This window comes from Lissotriton helveticus, chromosome 3_1, assembly GCF_964261635.1.
Source record: "Lissotriton helveticus chromosome 3_1, aLisHel1.1, whole genome shotgun sequence".
Lineage (NCBI taxonomy): Eukaryota > Metazoa > Chordata > Amphibia > Caudata > Salamandridae > Lissotriton > Lissotriton helveticus.
The window spans coordinates 837,032,760-837,049,073 of NC_136061.1; the positions used below are offsets into that span (position 1 = coordinate 837,032,760).

Genomic DNA, 16,314 nt, shown 5'->3' on the forward strand with positions numbered 1-16,314 from the left:
GGGACATGGTCAAAGCGGTACATTACACTCACACGCCAGCTTCAAACCCTCTCACAGAGTCCCTCCCAATCCTCCGCATGTTTTTATCTCCCCTCTTCCCCTCTCCGTCCCATTCCTCGCCCGTGAAACAACAACTATCTGCTTTTCAGCAAGGAGACATCTTTATCTTCACCCTTCCACCCTCCCATTCTTCTTCCTCGCCTTCTGCCCTTGCACGCTAAGTGGTCTGCGGCCCTGCACATTAAAGCTTCTTAGAGCAAGCAGCGTTAGTCCATCACCCGCCTTTGCAACCCTCGCTAGCACAAACAATATCACGTAATATTACATTACAAATTAAAAAGAAAATTTACGCTCATTAACACTGGTAGAATGATAACACAGAGCAGCCTTGCAAATAAATGCTATTTTAGTATAAATATATTTTGTTCGGTGCTTTATTCAAGCGTGCCCTGCAGTCTTGTGTGAGTGATTGCGCAACAGAACAGGGTCTCAAATTGTTAGCGTGGTCCTTTCATGTTGCTTGTTAGAGCCGTTTTATTACTTTTGTACCGCTCCTTACACCTACTGATCAACGTCTGTCTGTGATAGAGGTCCCATGCCTGTGACTTTGTGTAGAGGATAGTTTCGTAAATAGGGAAGTTGCATTCCTTAAGCCACCCTTCCGCAAACTATATTGCCTGCACCCCCGCCCTTGGTGTGATCGCTAGTGCCCCGTAGCAGCTGCAAGCACCGCATTAACAAAAGAATAACACAGTATACAGTACTTAGTACACATGCATTCTGAACAACAATATCACTAATGCCCCGTAGCAGCTACTTCTAACAAGAACTTCCCATATCCCCTAGCCTACAACGCAAGACTACAGACCCTCTTTCATATTGTCTGTCTATAGTTCTGCATGTTTCCCAGAAGCAGCCCCCATGCTACAAGGGCAGTGGCCCTCTTACTCCAGTAAGTTGTATAGGCCCTGCATATTAAGGCTTCTTGGAGCAGGCAGCGCCCTCCGCCTGCCTCGCATCATTGCCACCAGCAGCTTCACTTCGATCCCGCTCCGCCCCCTGCTGCACGCCCTTTCCATCCGCCAGCCTCGCGGGTCCACATCAAAGCCATCTGTTGCTTCCCCAGCGTGCTCGGCCTCACTTCTCCACTTCTCCTCCCCCCTCCTAATTACATCCCTGCTGTTCACACTTCTTTCATGGCTGCGAGGCCGTGCTTCAAAGGGATCCGCTCCCCTGCCCCTAAAAACTTCTTTCGGCGATGTCACCAGCAACATATATCTCGTTTTAAATAAGTGCATTCACTTCTCTCGAGGACTCCCAAAGATATGCTTAGATCGCATGGTGCAGGAAGTATGTATGGGGACCTGGTTTCAATTACATGCCATGATCTAGGGAAGGTGCCTTTGTTACAACAAGGACACACGGTTTAAGAAAAACTCGCTGCACTTGATCATAATGGCTGTAAAAGGTGTTCTGTTCTTGGTGCGAGGTAAAATTAAACTTTTTCTGACGCCGTCAGAAATAACACTCGTGCCCGCTGATGGCATGCCACCAGTCTTCCCCTTGGTAGCACTGCGCCCAATTTAATTTTTTATGTAAAAATTAATACATTTTATCTAAATGTGCAGCAATACAACAATGAATGCGTGATAAGCGAATGCATGTACGTAAATAACATTGTGTAATACACTATATCTCAAAGGATGACATAGTATGAATACATACAATCTTTATATTTTTCAATGTGTCAGCAGAAGTTAAAATAACAGCCTTTTGTTTCTCCTTTTCATTTTATTTGTATACAGAAAGGGAAAGAAACCAGTGTGAATATTAGAGGAAGTCCAAAATGCTAAACTACACAGCTATAGTGAAAAATCAAGACTTAGTAAAAAACAAAAAAAGAATGTAGTGAGCATAAACAAAAAAAGAATGTAGTGAGCATAAACAATTTTTGTATATGCAAGTGTAATCTGAATTTAAGGAAAAGGAACTCCTAACACTTGTGGGGTCGACGAGCTTCCGTAGTATCCTTCTTTGGTGATTTAAGAACCTTGGGAACACTACCCTTAGATAAGTATGAACTCATAAATTAAATTATTTGATTGCTCACCTCCAGGAAGAAGTGTGCAAGCAAGCCAATCTGTAATTATGACAGCTAGCACACCGCCGTGCTACAGAAGATAATTTAGATTTAGTAGCATCTTTTCCGATAGTAGTAATACATTGTAAAGCTAGCATTCTTAATAAACCAAGTAGTTTCCTAATTTCCGAAGACCCACTAAATTTATAAGATAAATTTCCTAGGAAAATGCTCAAGAAAGCTTACCAAAACTGAATCACGAGAATTTCATTAATTGTAATAAATACCTTTTCCCCAACATGTATATTCCAATGGACATTCGAAGAACATGTGAACTGCTGAGTTTTTGGCTGAATACTTCCAGCCTACAAACACCAGCAATAGCCTAGTTTCTTTAAATTATCACTGCACTTACAAAACATAAGCCATTTTTATTTATAATATCAATACATCTAAGTCACGTAAATACAACACATATTGCATTACAAATGCTATAGGTGTCACATTTGCGAAAGTTAAAACTATTGGCATTGTAAATGACGAAGCTATTAATTTTGCTATTTTCAAAACCAACACATAAATAAAAAATTTGTCATTTACAATACCAATAGCTCAAACTTTCCAAATGCGAGGCCTATTGCATTGCAAATGCTTGTTTCTCTTTGTCCCAAGGCTGCACTTTGGAACAGAAAAATGTTAAAAAAAGACATTCCCAGCAAAAGTTTTTTTTTTTTTCTTTTTTTGGATCCATTTCACAGGGAAACACATGAAGGAAAGTAGAGGAAATAGAGGGTCAAAGCAGTTTATTGAAGTCACGATTTTCAGCAAGTGAGGAGCAGCAAGAATGACCGAGGGAGAAAAAATAAGAGAAAGAAAGAGGGGGCAGCTGACCATGGCAGAGCAGCAGACGTGGAATGGGTAGTGGTCTTCAGAGTGGCCAGCAGGTGTATTAGGGTAAGATTAGTGGTCGAAGTGTCCACTAACCATTCTACAGACTTAGTAATGTTTAAATGAGTCTCATATTTTCCTAATCGAAACATTTTAATTTCTGATTATTCACAATGAAATTGTTATTGATCTGTGTTTGTTTGTTGATAGAATTTTCACCCTTGAGGCGGAAGCCGGGGGTTCTCTGCGCTACCTGCGCGCTTTTAATTTACTTTGCAGAGCATTTCGTTATTGAATTGAAAAATAGCGATCTTTTAATATTTCAGCTTTTTTAAAAGCTATATTATCTAACTTTGGCCCCCACCTTGGTGCGAGATTAGCGTCGCCCAAGGCTCCTTTACCATCGCCTTCTGGACATCGCCACGCCGATTCCAGCCGCATTTCAGGCGCCATCTTGGAATGGGGAAGGTGGCGGTCTAGCTGCTCGCTGGTCCCGCCCTCCCCGGATACAAAAGGGTGCTTGCCTCCACCCTCGAGGTGTTTGTTTGTTGATAGAATTTTCACCCTTGAGGCGGAAGCCGGGGGTTCTCTGCGCTACCTGCGCGCTTTTAATTTACTTTGCAGAGCATTTCGTTATTGAATTGAAAAATAGCGATCTTTTAATATTTCAGCTTTTTTAAAAGCTATATTATCTAACTTTGGCCCCCACCTTGGTGCGAGATTAGCGTCGCCCAAGGCTCCTTTACCATCGCCTTCTGGACATCGCCACGCCGATTCCAGCCGCATTTCAGGCGCCATCTTGGAATGGGGAAGGTGGCGGTCTAGCTGCTCGCTGGTACCGCCCCCTCTCCTCCCATTCTAATGACGGTTATAAACAAGAGGCTTTACCGTCCGCGCAGCGGGCGGGCGCAGCGGGCGCGCCGAAGGCGCGCCAAAGGCGGGCCCGTCTGCGCCCGTCCGCGCCTGGCCCGGGCCGAGGGCCAGTTCCCCTGGTCCTTTTGACCCATGTGACTCTGTCCGCCCAGGTCCATACACGTCAAGTACGCTTAAGGGTCTACGGCCTTTAATACAGCAGTCTTGTATTATGTTAGATCCGATACATCTTGATACGGCCTCACCTCTAACCTGCCCATGTTGCCAGCGGCAGATACTTAGTCCTCACATACCTCATCCTAACAAATCCAAGACTCTGCCCTCCAAACCTTTTCAAATGGCACTCCTAAATGTCCGTTCGCTGGGCAAACATCGCCAGGACATATCCGACCTAATGGAAGACAACAACCTAGACATGTTGTTCATGACAGAAACATGGATGGACAACTCATCTGACCCAGATATTGCTATCGCGGTCCCAAAGGGATTCTCCATCCACAGATTGGATAGACCACGAGGGAGAGGTGGGGGAATAGCTTTTGTTGCACGTGACTCTTTCACGGTCGCAACCAACACCATACCCTTGCCATCATGCGAAGCTTTGCAATTCTCTGTCAAATTGACTCCATCTGACAACTTCAAAGGGATCCTTCTGTATCGTCCTCTGGGATTAAGAACAGGATTTATTACTGAGCTAAGAGCCATTCTGGAATCATGTGCTCTTGACAGCTCTTTCACTGTCCTTGGAGATTTTAATTTCCATTTTGATAACCCAGATGACAAGGATACTGCCATGTTCCTTGGGGATATGACTACATTTGGTCTATCTCTTATGGTTAAATCTCCCACACATGATAGGGGCCATACTCTGGATGGCATATTCTCCAATTCTAACGACCTCTTTGTAACCCAAACCTTTCCGGTCACCTGGTCAGACCATTATGTCATCATGGCATCATTTAACCCTTATCAATCAGCTGTCCCTGCGAAACTCATCAATACTAATCAAACTTTCAAGGCATGGAACGATATAGATAGCCTTAACTTTAAAACCTTATTAGTAGCTTCCAGGCCTTCCTTATCACAGGACCCAAACACAGCTACTTCTCAATTTTATGACTGGGTTGATGCAGCTGCATCCTCGCTGGTTCCCACTAAGCAAATATCCCGGAACAGATCTACTCCCTCAGCCCCCTGGTACTCAGCTGCCTTAAGACAGCAGAAACAACGATGTAGACAAAATGAAAGGCTTTGGCGGAAAGATTATGCCGAAGATGCTAAAATCAAATATAAGGAAACGGTGGCTAAATATAAACAAATGATTGATGAAGCCAAGAAATCATTTTTTAGTCATAAAATTGAAACCGCAAAAAACTCACATAAAATTTTGTATGAAACTGCAAAACAACTAGCTGGTCATTCCCCTAACTTGACCCCACCCCCATCGCAACTCCTTTGTGACACATTGGCCAAGTTTTTCTTTAGCAAAGTTAATGATATATATGCTGCATTTGCCACCAAAATTAAAAAATCCTCTGAGAGTACATTCAATACACAGGCTGGTCCAACGCTCACTCAATTTGTCGAAATTTCAGAAGCCCAGGCAAGGGACATAATTATCACAATTAGATCAGGTTCAGCACTTGATCCTTGTCCTGTCAAAGTTCTAATGCCAGTCTTAGAGGAAATTAGCCCGGCCATAACCTCTATATGCAATGCCATGTTTAAAACAGGTATCTACCCCCAAAGTTTAAAAAGAACCATCATAAAACCTCTGTTAAAAAAATCATATTTGGACAAGGATGAACCCAAAAGCTACCGACCTATAGCCAACCTACCAGTCCTGGCCAAAATAGCTGAAAAAGCTATGAATAAACAACTATCCGCGTTCCTGGAACAACACCAGCTACTTGACGAAACTCAGTTTGGGTTCCGCCAGTGTCATGGGAATGAGACAGCTCTACTTAAAGCAGCTGATGACATCAGACTCATCCGTGACACTGGGGGTACAGCAGTTCTGATACTACATGATTTGTCTGCAGCCTTCGGCACGGTCGATCATACTACCCTGATTGACCGTGTCGAGGGCATGGGTGTACAAGGGATGGCCAGTAAACTTCTGGCCTCCTTCCTAGCTGACAGAACTCAGGTGGTTACAACGGGACCATTTCAATCGTCCACTATGTCACTGCCATGTGGAGTACCTCAAGGCTCATCCCTAAGCCCGACACTTTTTAACATCTATGTGTCGGGCTTAGCCAATGTCATTCGGGCTTATGGGATGAGCCTTACGTCCTATGCTGATGATACCCAGCTGGTTCTAGCCATTAAGAACAATGGCCATAAAGTGGCAGGTGACCTTAGAGCTGGCATGATGGCAATAGGAAATTGGATGGCCTCTAATTGTTTAAGGTTAAACTCTGATAAAACAGAGGTAGTTATCTTTGGACAATTAACACCTGAGTGGTCATCTAATTGGTGGCCTTCCTCTCTAGGCTCCCCCCCCCCCAGCCTGTCAGCAAAGTGAGGAATCTGGGAGTCATCTTTGATGATCGACTCACGTTCCATCCACATGTCAACCAGATTACCTCTTCAGCCTTTTATAAGCTGAAGCTAATTAAAAAAATCCTCCCTTTCCTTCCTGATAAAGCCGGAAAAACTCTTGTCACATCCCTTGTGCTGTCCACCTTGGACTACTGCAATGCCCTGTTTCTCAGTGCACAGGAGGGAGTCTTGAATAAGTTACAATCAATACAAAACGCTGCTGCGAGGCTTTTGGGAAATATCCCTAAATATCACTCTGCCTCTAAGACCATCAAAGAGCTGCATTGGTTATCCATTAAAAACAGGATAAAGTTCAAGACCCTGTGCATTGTGTATAAAGCGTTGCATAACCAAGGACCAGCACATCTTGTCCGTAATCTGATCCCTTATCGTCCGCTTAGAACGCTACGGTCATCTTGTTCAGGTGATCTTGTTATACCCCGGACAAAAACGGTCTCATGGGGCGATAGAAGATTCCTGGTTTCAGCCCCCAAGCTGTGGAACACTCTGCCGCCAACGATTAAAGCCAGTCCATCTTTATGGTCCTTTCGGAAACAACTTAAGACCTGGCTCTTTAATCAATAAATCTTCCATCTTTTTCTAGGGTAAACACTCAGACACTTAGCGCCGAGACGCCCTTGGGCCATTGCATGCGCTCTATAAATATCACAAATAAATAAATAAATAAACTAACGATCATTAGCAAACCCATTGGGTCAGCCTTGTTTAGCCACGTGTTCATTGTCGGATGATATGTTTGGATGCCGTAACAGAACACGCAAGAGAAAGGCACTCAGATTCTTTGTTTCACATGGTGTACCATTTGACCAGTCAGTATTTAAGTTAATGCTTTAACCCAGGCCCTTAACTGCAAAGATTGCGCCTCTCTGTTATGACCTTGGCACCCGGTGTGGTGGCACTGCTCGCACTGCCCAAAAGCCTGCCTTGAACTCTCATGTTTATATCCCGTCAACTTGCCATGTGTGGTATTTTGTGTATGTAACACCCTTGTCCTTTTATCCCAACCGCTGGATATTACCACTGGGGCTTTGTGGTAGCCATGTTCATGTGTGTCCACGTCCATGATCAGGCTCCCCCAAGGACCCTGTGATCCAGCAGCCTATAGAAAATGTCATAAATTACGCTACCCAACTCTACAACTTATACTAATAATCACTAATTAAACACAAAGGCCCATTAATCAAACATGACATATTACGACCTACTGAACCAAGTGGCCTAATTAACCTATTCACAATTTATATACATTTATATCCAACCGCGGTAAATGGATATCATCATTTCAATAAACCAAACTATTTATTAAGCCACTTATGGCGATAGAATATAGCTAATGGTAACCTGAATCCATGAAAAGTCAAGACCAGCTTGTTTTCAAAAGTAAGATTTTATTAGCTATTTATTATAATTTGTAAATGTAATTTTTATTAAAGCATTTTTATTAGAATTATTGCAAGTAAAAACATTATAAGTTTCAAAATTATTATTGCAAATATATTTATCAGTTTAGCATTTTTCGGACCCTAAGTCCCTAACTAACCTAAATAAATGGAAATATAGTAAAGTCTTTGAGGGTTCTTACATGCTCCAAGTAAAGTCCGTCAGCACGACACCCTCTTCCAAAGGTCCGCAAAAGCAGCAGAATGCAAGCAACAACCCTTCCACGGGGAAATGGGTTTTTATACCTTACTACGCTAACTAATCTAAGTAAAAGTAATTCTTTTCTGCAAAAGTCGAAGTCCCATTGGTTCAAAAGTGACAAGTGACATGTCACCTCATTTTCAAAACATCAGTTTCGTGACTTTCTTAGAGTCCATTGTCTCTAGCATTCAAGCTCCGAGGCTTCGTCAGATTGCAACATTTTCTTGCATAAAATTTTACATCACGTCAATTCACTTCCTCGGATGCAAAGTTATCAAATGTTCCTCCTGCCGGTTCCTGGCCTTGGCCTTGTCCGAGTAGGAGACTGCTAGAAACACAACACGCTTTCCAAATGTTGCCACCGAAAGGAAATCTTTCTTTGAAAGGACTCTCTCTTGCTTCATGCAGAAATTATTTGTAAACTAGGCCCAAAGCAGTCAAATTAATGTCCACTAATATATAAACAAACACAAAAGAATAATTAATGTAGGAAATATTATTCGTTCTGTTGACACCCAGCAATTACTAATGATTAACCCATTAGTCTAGATTACCTAGCCAAAGCAAACAAATAAAGCAGCATTATATCTACCAGTCTTCTCAAAATCCACCGAAATTCTTTATGCACCTAAAGAAAATAGTGACATCACATAGACAAGGAAAGCAAAAAAAGCACATGCATATGTTTAAAAACAGCTGCAATTAGTTATAACATGACAAAAGGACAAAATTAATTTATTAATTTACACGAACAAAAGATGCAACAAAAATGCACATTTATGAGCACACATGTTAATTTCCCGCGTGTAATGAAAATTTAATCTAGGTTGAATTAATACAAACACAGCACCAAACGTTAATAAAGTTATTTTCTATTATGGAAGTATGACTTCACGAGTTGAAATAAAATTATTTCCAAATCTCGCTCCATCAACTCCCTCATCTGGTGATCACCACACCACACCCAAAATTTAGTAAAATTTTAACGAACTGAAAATGGTTCGAATTCATTTGTATTAGTATTTTCTAAAAATTTGTCTCTGCAAAATCTTTGCAACTATCATACTGAACCCTACGTAACTCTTGTAACTCAATTTCCTTCTCCTGTTCCTTTTTGATCTTATAAATTCGTTTCTTTTCTTTCATGTGTTTCTTTCTCTTTTGTAACATGCAACTAATTTTTGTCAAAACTACTATAAATATTATTACAAACAAAGGTGTTAAAATCTTGCCAAGAACTGAACCACCAATCTCTTGAAACAAAATTTTAATAGCCTGGAATCTCTTTGCAAGTCGCTCTGAAAAATCATCTTCTTCTAAAGGAACTATTTCTGAATGCATTTCTGTAATGTTTTTGATATACATCTCAATATTCTTACTTTCATCAGGGATGTAAGTACAACAGTGCTGAACATGTAAAATACCACAGACTCCTCCCTCTTTTGCCAGGAGTATGTCTAAGGCAAGGCGATCTTGCATCACCATAGATTTGATTGCAATGACCTCAACATTCACTAATTGGAAACCATCTGCTATGTCAGTTGACAATCTGTCAACAATTGTGGATAATTTTCTGATCCTTCCTGCATTTAAGGTTATACCTACTAAAGGTATTACTGCTTCAAAAATATATCCCAAAATTTCTGTAAAACTTTCTCTTTTATATCTATTTATATGATTATTAATTTTAAACACTCCTTCTTCATTTCTGTCAACATTGAATATCTTTGGAAAAACAAGCCCAACAAAACATGTCCCATACCAATGATCTGGAAGATTATAATAAGCCTTATCACCACAAATAAAGTAAATCCCAGGAAAAATTGGATCTTTGCTACCTTTGAATCCCCAACCTCCCATGATTTGATAAGTGTCCTCACAATTACTAGCACCTACAAAATAATTATCAAAAAGTGTATTATCTCTTCTAATGCAAAGGTTACCACTAATTGGTTTGTCTATGTGTATTGCAACATTATCAAAAGTTTTGCCATTAAGCTTCTCATCTTCTTTTTGCCAGAATTTAGATTTAGTCTGTTTGACTATTTCATTTCTCTTATAAATTGCTCTTCTCTCCCCAACAAGATTCAAGAAAGACTTTTCTTCTTCTCCTAATTTACAGGTTAAATTATTCTTGTAAGCATACTCATAAGTGAGTTCATTAGTGACTAAAAAGAATTCCCTCATCTGTTTAGCTTTTTTATGTTTATTTAAAGCACTCTCAATTTTTAAATTCGCAAAAATCTCATCAAAGTTTGAATAGTAATATTCTAAGCGACCAGTCTGATAAAATAAGCTAGCTAACACACTACAAGTTATCCCATATGTGAGAGGAAGCATATTGTATGTCACTCCCTCAGAAACAGAAGCAGGTAATTTTACACAAACACAGCAATCTTTGACACTCATTACCTTAACATATTTTCCCAAAAGCCTTGAGAATGAATTGCTTGAAAAATCACCAACAGATTTATCCTGATGAATTTCAGGTTTGTGATCAATTACTTTGTTAGCTATAATTGTTGCACTATTATTATTGTGACTAACTGAAGCTGTGCTTGTCATGTTAGCTTTATATAAATCTTTACTAATTTCAAAAGGAATGACAACAGCCAATACTAACCAGAGCAGAATTAATATGAGCACACACACCAGAGTCATCTTACAGCATTTCTTGAAAATGGAACACTTTGAAGTACTCCTCTCCATAACATAAGGCATCTTTAAAATTCTTATCTCAAAGGTAATGAAAAGAAAACAAAATTTTAAAATTAATCTAAAATTCAGACTAAATATACCCCCCTTTTTAAAATCTATTTTTTTTTAAATCCTCTAACAACTTTTCTTCGACCTAATGTCACAAGTTAATTTCCAACTAAACAACTTTTCTTCAACCTTGTGTCACCTAACACAATTTTTTCAGCCTTTTGCCAAAAACAAAACCCAAAATTTATTTATATTAGTACTTCAATCATTGTCACTAATTTCTTTATTTTCTTCCTGACTACTGCTGTTAATTTCAATAACAGGAGGAATAATCAGATAAGTCCACTCAGGAGATTAATATTTCTGATTAGGTCTTAAAATTCTCTTTGTTTTTCTAGTCACTACTTCTATTTTCCTCCCTTTTTCAACTTTCTTTTCCGGTTCTTTTTGACTAGTGATTTCATTCACCTGCTCCTTAGACTTTTTAATCAACCTGACTCTCAATCCTCCATTTTCACCATGATTCTTCTTTTCTCAAGATCTTTCTTTTCGGTTCTGTTATTTGTTTCAGTCTTCCAAGATCTTTTTCTCACTCTTCCTTCTTGATCATCAACATCACTTTCTCCAGAATCACTATCAGAAATTTCTATTCTTGACTCAGGAACTTTTCTAATCGGCAGTCTCACTCTGTTAGGAACTATACTCTGTCTTCCATCACTGGTACTTGGCAATTCGACTTCCTCCTCCTCTTCAATTACCTTCAGCTTCCCAGTTTCTGGTTTCTTGTTCTTGTTCCTTCTTCCAGAGCCTATCCTCTGCTTTTCGATACTCTCCTGGTCAGAAATTTCAATTGATTCAGCTTCTCTGTCTTCAACATTTTCAATAGTCTCTACTCCATTCACTTTCTTGGCAGACTCTTCTGCTGAATTTCCTTTAATCAGATCTTCATCACTTTCAGAGTCTATTTCAATGATTTCCAAATCTTTTCTGTTCAAGTCTTTATTCACTTGCAGATTTTCCAGATGTCGACCTCTCTGTCGATCTTCATAATCTGGATTTCTTTCACCTTCTACTTCGGAATCAGAATCATCTGTAGAATCACTCTCTTCATCAGAGTTTTCAGGAGTAGGAATTGGAATCGTGTGGCTTGGATGTATCCACCTCTTCAATCCTTTACACTTGACAGCATTTGTTGTTACTAGAATTATTTGTCTAGCTTTCTGCCACCTTGGAACTAGACAATTTCTTCTTCGATGTACTTTAGTTCTAACCCAATCTCCAGGTCTCAGATCATGTGTTTGTACTTTTTCATCTGATTGTACTTCAGTTCCCACCTGATTAGACACAGAAGTAACTACGTCAAATAGTCTCTTGCAATATTCTAAAATAGCACTGTCATTAATGCTCAACAATTTCCCTACTGGTACAAAAGCTTGTCTCATGACTCTGCCCATAAGAATTTCATGAGGACTCAGACCTGTCTTTTTATCAGGTATGCTTCTTAGTGACATTAAAACAAGTGGAAGAGCATCTGTCCACTTCATACCTGTATCAAGACACATTTTTCCAATTCTGTTTTTGATCGTTCCATTAATCTGATCAACTACTCCAGATGCCTCTGGTCTGTATGCACAGTGTATTTTCTGCTCAATATGCAAAGCTTCACAGATCAATTTCAAAAGTTTATTATCAAAATGTCCTCCTCCATCACTCTCAATAGTGACAGGGAAACCGTATCTTGGGATAATTTCTCGAAGAAGCAATTTTGCCAGTGTAATCGAATCACAATGACGTGTTGGAAATGCTTCCACCCATCTTGAAAACAAACACACAATCACTAAAACATATTTTAAACAATTGTGTAAAGGCATTTGAATGAAATCCATTTGTAATCTGGTAAAAGGGCCACCCTCTCGACCTATGATTCCTGTACCTACAACTGATTTTCTGTTTGGGTTCATTTGTTGGCAAGTTAAACACCTCTGACAAAGAGATTCTGCAATTGTTCTAAACTTGGTATTAAACCATGTCTCTTTAAAAAGTCTGATCATAGAATCTCTTGCAATATGACCAGGACCATGATATAATATGGCCATGTCAGCAATCATACAATTAGGTAAAACTACTCTGCCATCTTTGTAAGTCCAGACTCCATCTTCATCTCGTGGTCTACATTCTGCCTTTAACCATGTGTTTTTCTCATCATCAGCTTCATTTTGTAAATCTCTGATTTCCTGTTGTTAGCATCAATGAATTCGAATCACTCTCTTTACTCCTTTCCCGATTATATGCACAACCATTTTTTGCACAATACTTAGCAGTCTCATCTGCATAAGCATTGCCTTTGGTGATATAATCCTCACCCTTTCTGTGAGCTGCGCATTTTACAACAGCAATTTCTTTTGGTAATTGAATGCCATCTATTAATCTCCTAATGAATACTGCATTTTTGATTGGAGATCCTGCTGAAGTTAAATAGCCTCTCTGAGACCAGAGCTGTCCATAATCATGCACAACTCCGTATCCATACTGGCTGTCAGTTATTATGGTAACTCTCAAATCTTTTGATATTTCACAAGCACGAATTAAAGCAATCAATTCAGCCACTTGTGCTGAACGAATTCCTTCAAGACATGATGCTTCTTCAACATCTGCAACTGTACATACTGAATATGCTGCCTTTAAAACACATCCCTCTGATCTTAAACAGGAGCCATCTACAAAGTAGACAAAATCTGATTCAGGCAAAGGTTTGTCTTTAATATCTTGCCTTGGCTTGGTACAGTATTCCATAACGTCCAAGCATTCATGCTCTACATCAATTTCATCAACAATTTCAGAATCAGGCAATAATGTAGAAGGATTCAAATTTATACATCTTGCAATAGAAACATTATCTGCTCCTAAAATAACTTTCTCATATTTTGTCAATCTGTTACTAGTTAGATGTTGTTTCTTACTCCTTGTCAGGAGTATTTCAACTGAATGGGGAACATAGACTTTTACAGGAAACCCCATAATGATCCCTTTACTTTGCTCTAAACTGACACTAGTTGTTGCAACTGCTTTTAAGCAACCTGGTAAGGCTTTTGCAACAGGATCAAGAACTGCTGAAAAGTATGCAATGGGTTTTCTCAGATTCCCATGTCTTTGAATTAGTACAGACAATGCACATCCTTCTTTCACTGCAATACAATTCAAATTCTTTTTCATAATTTGGCATGCCTAGAGCTGGAGCTTCACACAAGCTTCTTTTTAGATTCTCAAAAGCTTCCAACTCAGATTCATTAAGAACAATCGGATCTTTTACATCTGATTTAGTCAATTTCTGTAGTGGTCTCGAAATTACTGAAAATCCACTTATCCATTGTCGACAGTAACCAACCATTCCTAGAAACATTCTAACCTGTCTTTGAGTTCTTGGAGGTTGCATTGCTTGAATCATTTTAATTCTTTCAATTGTTACCTGACTTACTCCTTTTGCAATTCTATGTCCAAGGTATTTCACTTCTTGTTTACAAAACTGCAATTTTGCAGGAGACACTTTATGTCCCTCATCTGCTAGATGATTTAAAAGTACAATTGTGTCTGTCACACAATTTTCTCTCGACTTTGCTGCGATTAGTAGATCGTCAATATATTGCACTAATGTCGATCTGCCAGGTAGATTTAGATCTTCTAAAGATCTCTTCAACAACTCATTAAAGATAGAAGGACTCTCTGTATACCCTTGAGGAATTCTGCACCATGCGAGGGTCCTATTTTGGAACCTGAAAGCAAAAATTTCTTGACTCTCTGGATGTAAAGGAACAGTAAAGAATGCATTGCAAAGATCAATGACAGTATACCACTCAGCATCATGTGGAATCTGATATAAAATGACTGCTGGATTTGGAACAACAGGACAACATGGAATTACAATTTGATTAATCTTGAACGATTCTATATGTTCCATTTGATTTTTTAATTCCCATAATCGGTGAATTACAAGGGCTACTCTCAATTTCTTTTAAAACACCTTGTTTAATGAATTTTTCAATCACTGGGATAACACCCTCTATAGTTTCTGCTTTCATTTTATACTGAGGAATGTTTGGAAATTCTATTCCTTGCTTCAATGCAATTTTAACTGGATCGATATGTTTCATCAAACCCATTTCATTTCCAGTAAAATCCCAAATCTCATTTTTGACAGTCTCTTTTAGTTCTACAGGAAGGTTCTCTTTTTCAAAAGCAGGAAACAATTTTGATCCTTCTGTTTCTACCAACATCATTGTCATTTTATACAAACCATCTTCCTCCATTGTTTGTAACTCTACTCCATCAGGAGAACAATATATTCTGCAATTCATCTTGCACAATATATCTCTCCCTAGTAAATTCACTGGACTGCTATTACAAACTACAAATCTATGTTTATCTTTAAAATTTCCAATTTCAACTTGCACTGGATCAGTTAAATCAGTTCTAATCTGTTGATTACTAACTCCGACTACTTGGATGGTTTCCCCAGAGAGAGGTAGGTTTTCGATTTCCACTGATCTAACAGTAGAACGGGTAGCACCAGTGTCCACTAGAAAAGTGATGTCTACATCATTAACTTTCCCATTTACAAATGGACCAGACTGGTCAACCTCAAGAGTGGCTCCAATTACACACTCTTCCCCCTCTCTCGGGCACCGTCAGAAGTAGTCATCAGAATCACTTCCTTGATTCTCTGTTAACAAAAACTGTCCTGTAGCATTTTGCACAATTTGTCTTTGAGTCCTTATTACCTGATCATCTCCTTCAAATCCCACACCTGGATTATATTTTTGACTTCCCCCAGAATTAGGAAAGGGAGGCTGTGGAATTTGATTCTGTTGTTGAACCAATTGATTTTGTAGCTGTCGCTGAAGACTCAGGTCATTCAGTTTACGTTGCAAACGTAGCTGTTGCTGCAGATCAACATCGTTCTGCATCTGTGGGTTTAACAATGGATTTTTAAAATTTCTGGGTGGGTTTTTACACTCACTCTTCCAGTGTCCAATAACGCCGCAATTAAAACAAGGCAATTTCTGTTTTAAATCGTCCATTTTAGCATTATATCTTTTATTATTATTAAATTTAAATTTTCCTTGATTTTGATTTTGAATAAAATTTCCATTTTTATTTTCAAGACTGGCAATTTGTTGTTCAGCCACTTTCACCTGTGCCCACATTGCTTTCTCCTTTAACTTCTTTTGTTTAACTTTTAACTCATCACTACAATATTTTGCTTTTCTCAAAATGTCGTCAACTGAGAGTGATTGCCATCCGACAATACTATTTCTAATCATTTCCCCAACTTCAGGTCTAAGACCATAAACAAATCTATAAATAAAATGGCTCATCCTTTTCGTCTAATTTTTCATAACCACTGTATTGTTTGAAAACCAATAATAACCTTTCATAAAATGAATGAACTGATTCTTTAGGTTCCTGATTAGTTTGATCTATTTTAACCCAATCCACTTCCTTTGGAGCAATCTTTTGTTTTAACCAATAAATCACCTTTCCATAAAAATCCATCACTATTGGAG

At 39.1% G+C, this 16,314-nt stretch overlaps 1 protein-coding gene across 6 annotated transcripts in view; it reads left to right on the forward strand.

The window, feature by feature from the left end:
• The window catches only part of LOC144823006 (gap junction alpha-4 protein-like), a 144,757-nt gene that overhangs the window by 100,475 nt on the left and 27,968 nt on the right, over positions 1–16,314 (forward strand). Inside the window, exon 1 of one of the 6 annotated variants that reach the window (XM_078681117.1) lies at positions 3,016–3,034. The exons of the other annotated variants lie outside the window; for them this stretch is intronic. The gene's annotated coding sequence lies outside the window, so the exon portion shown is untranslated. Of the gene's footprint in view, positions 1–3,015; positions 3,035–16,314 lie in introns of those variants that run through there. 6 annotated transcript variants of the gene reach the window in all.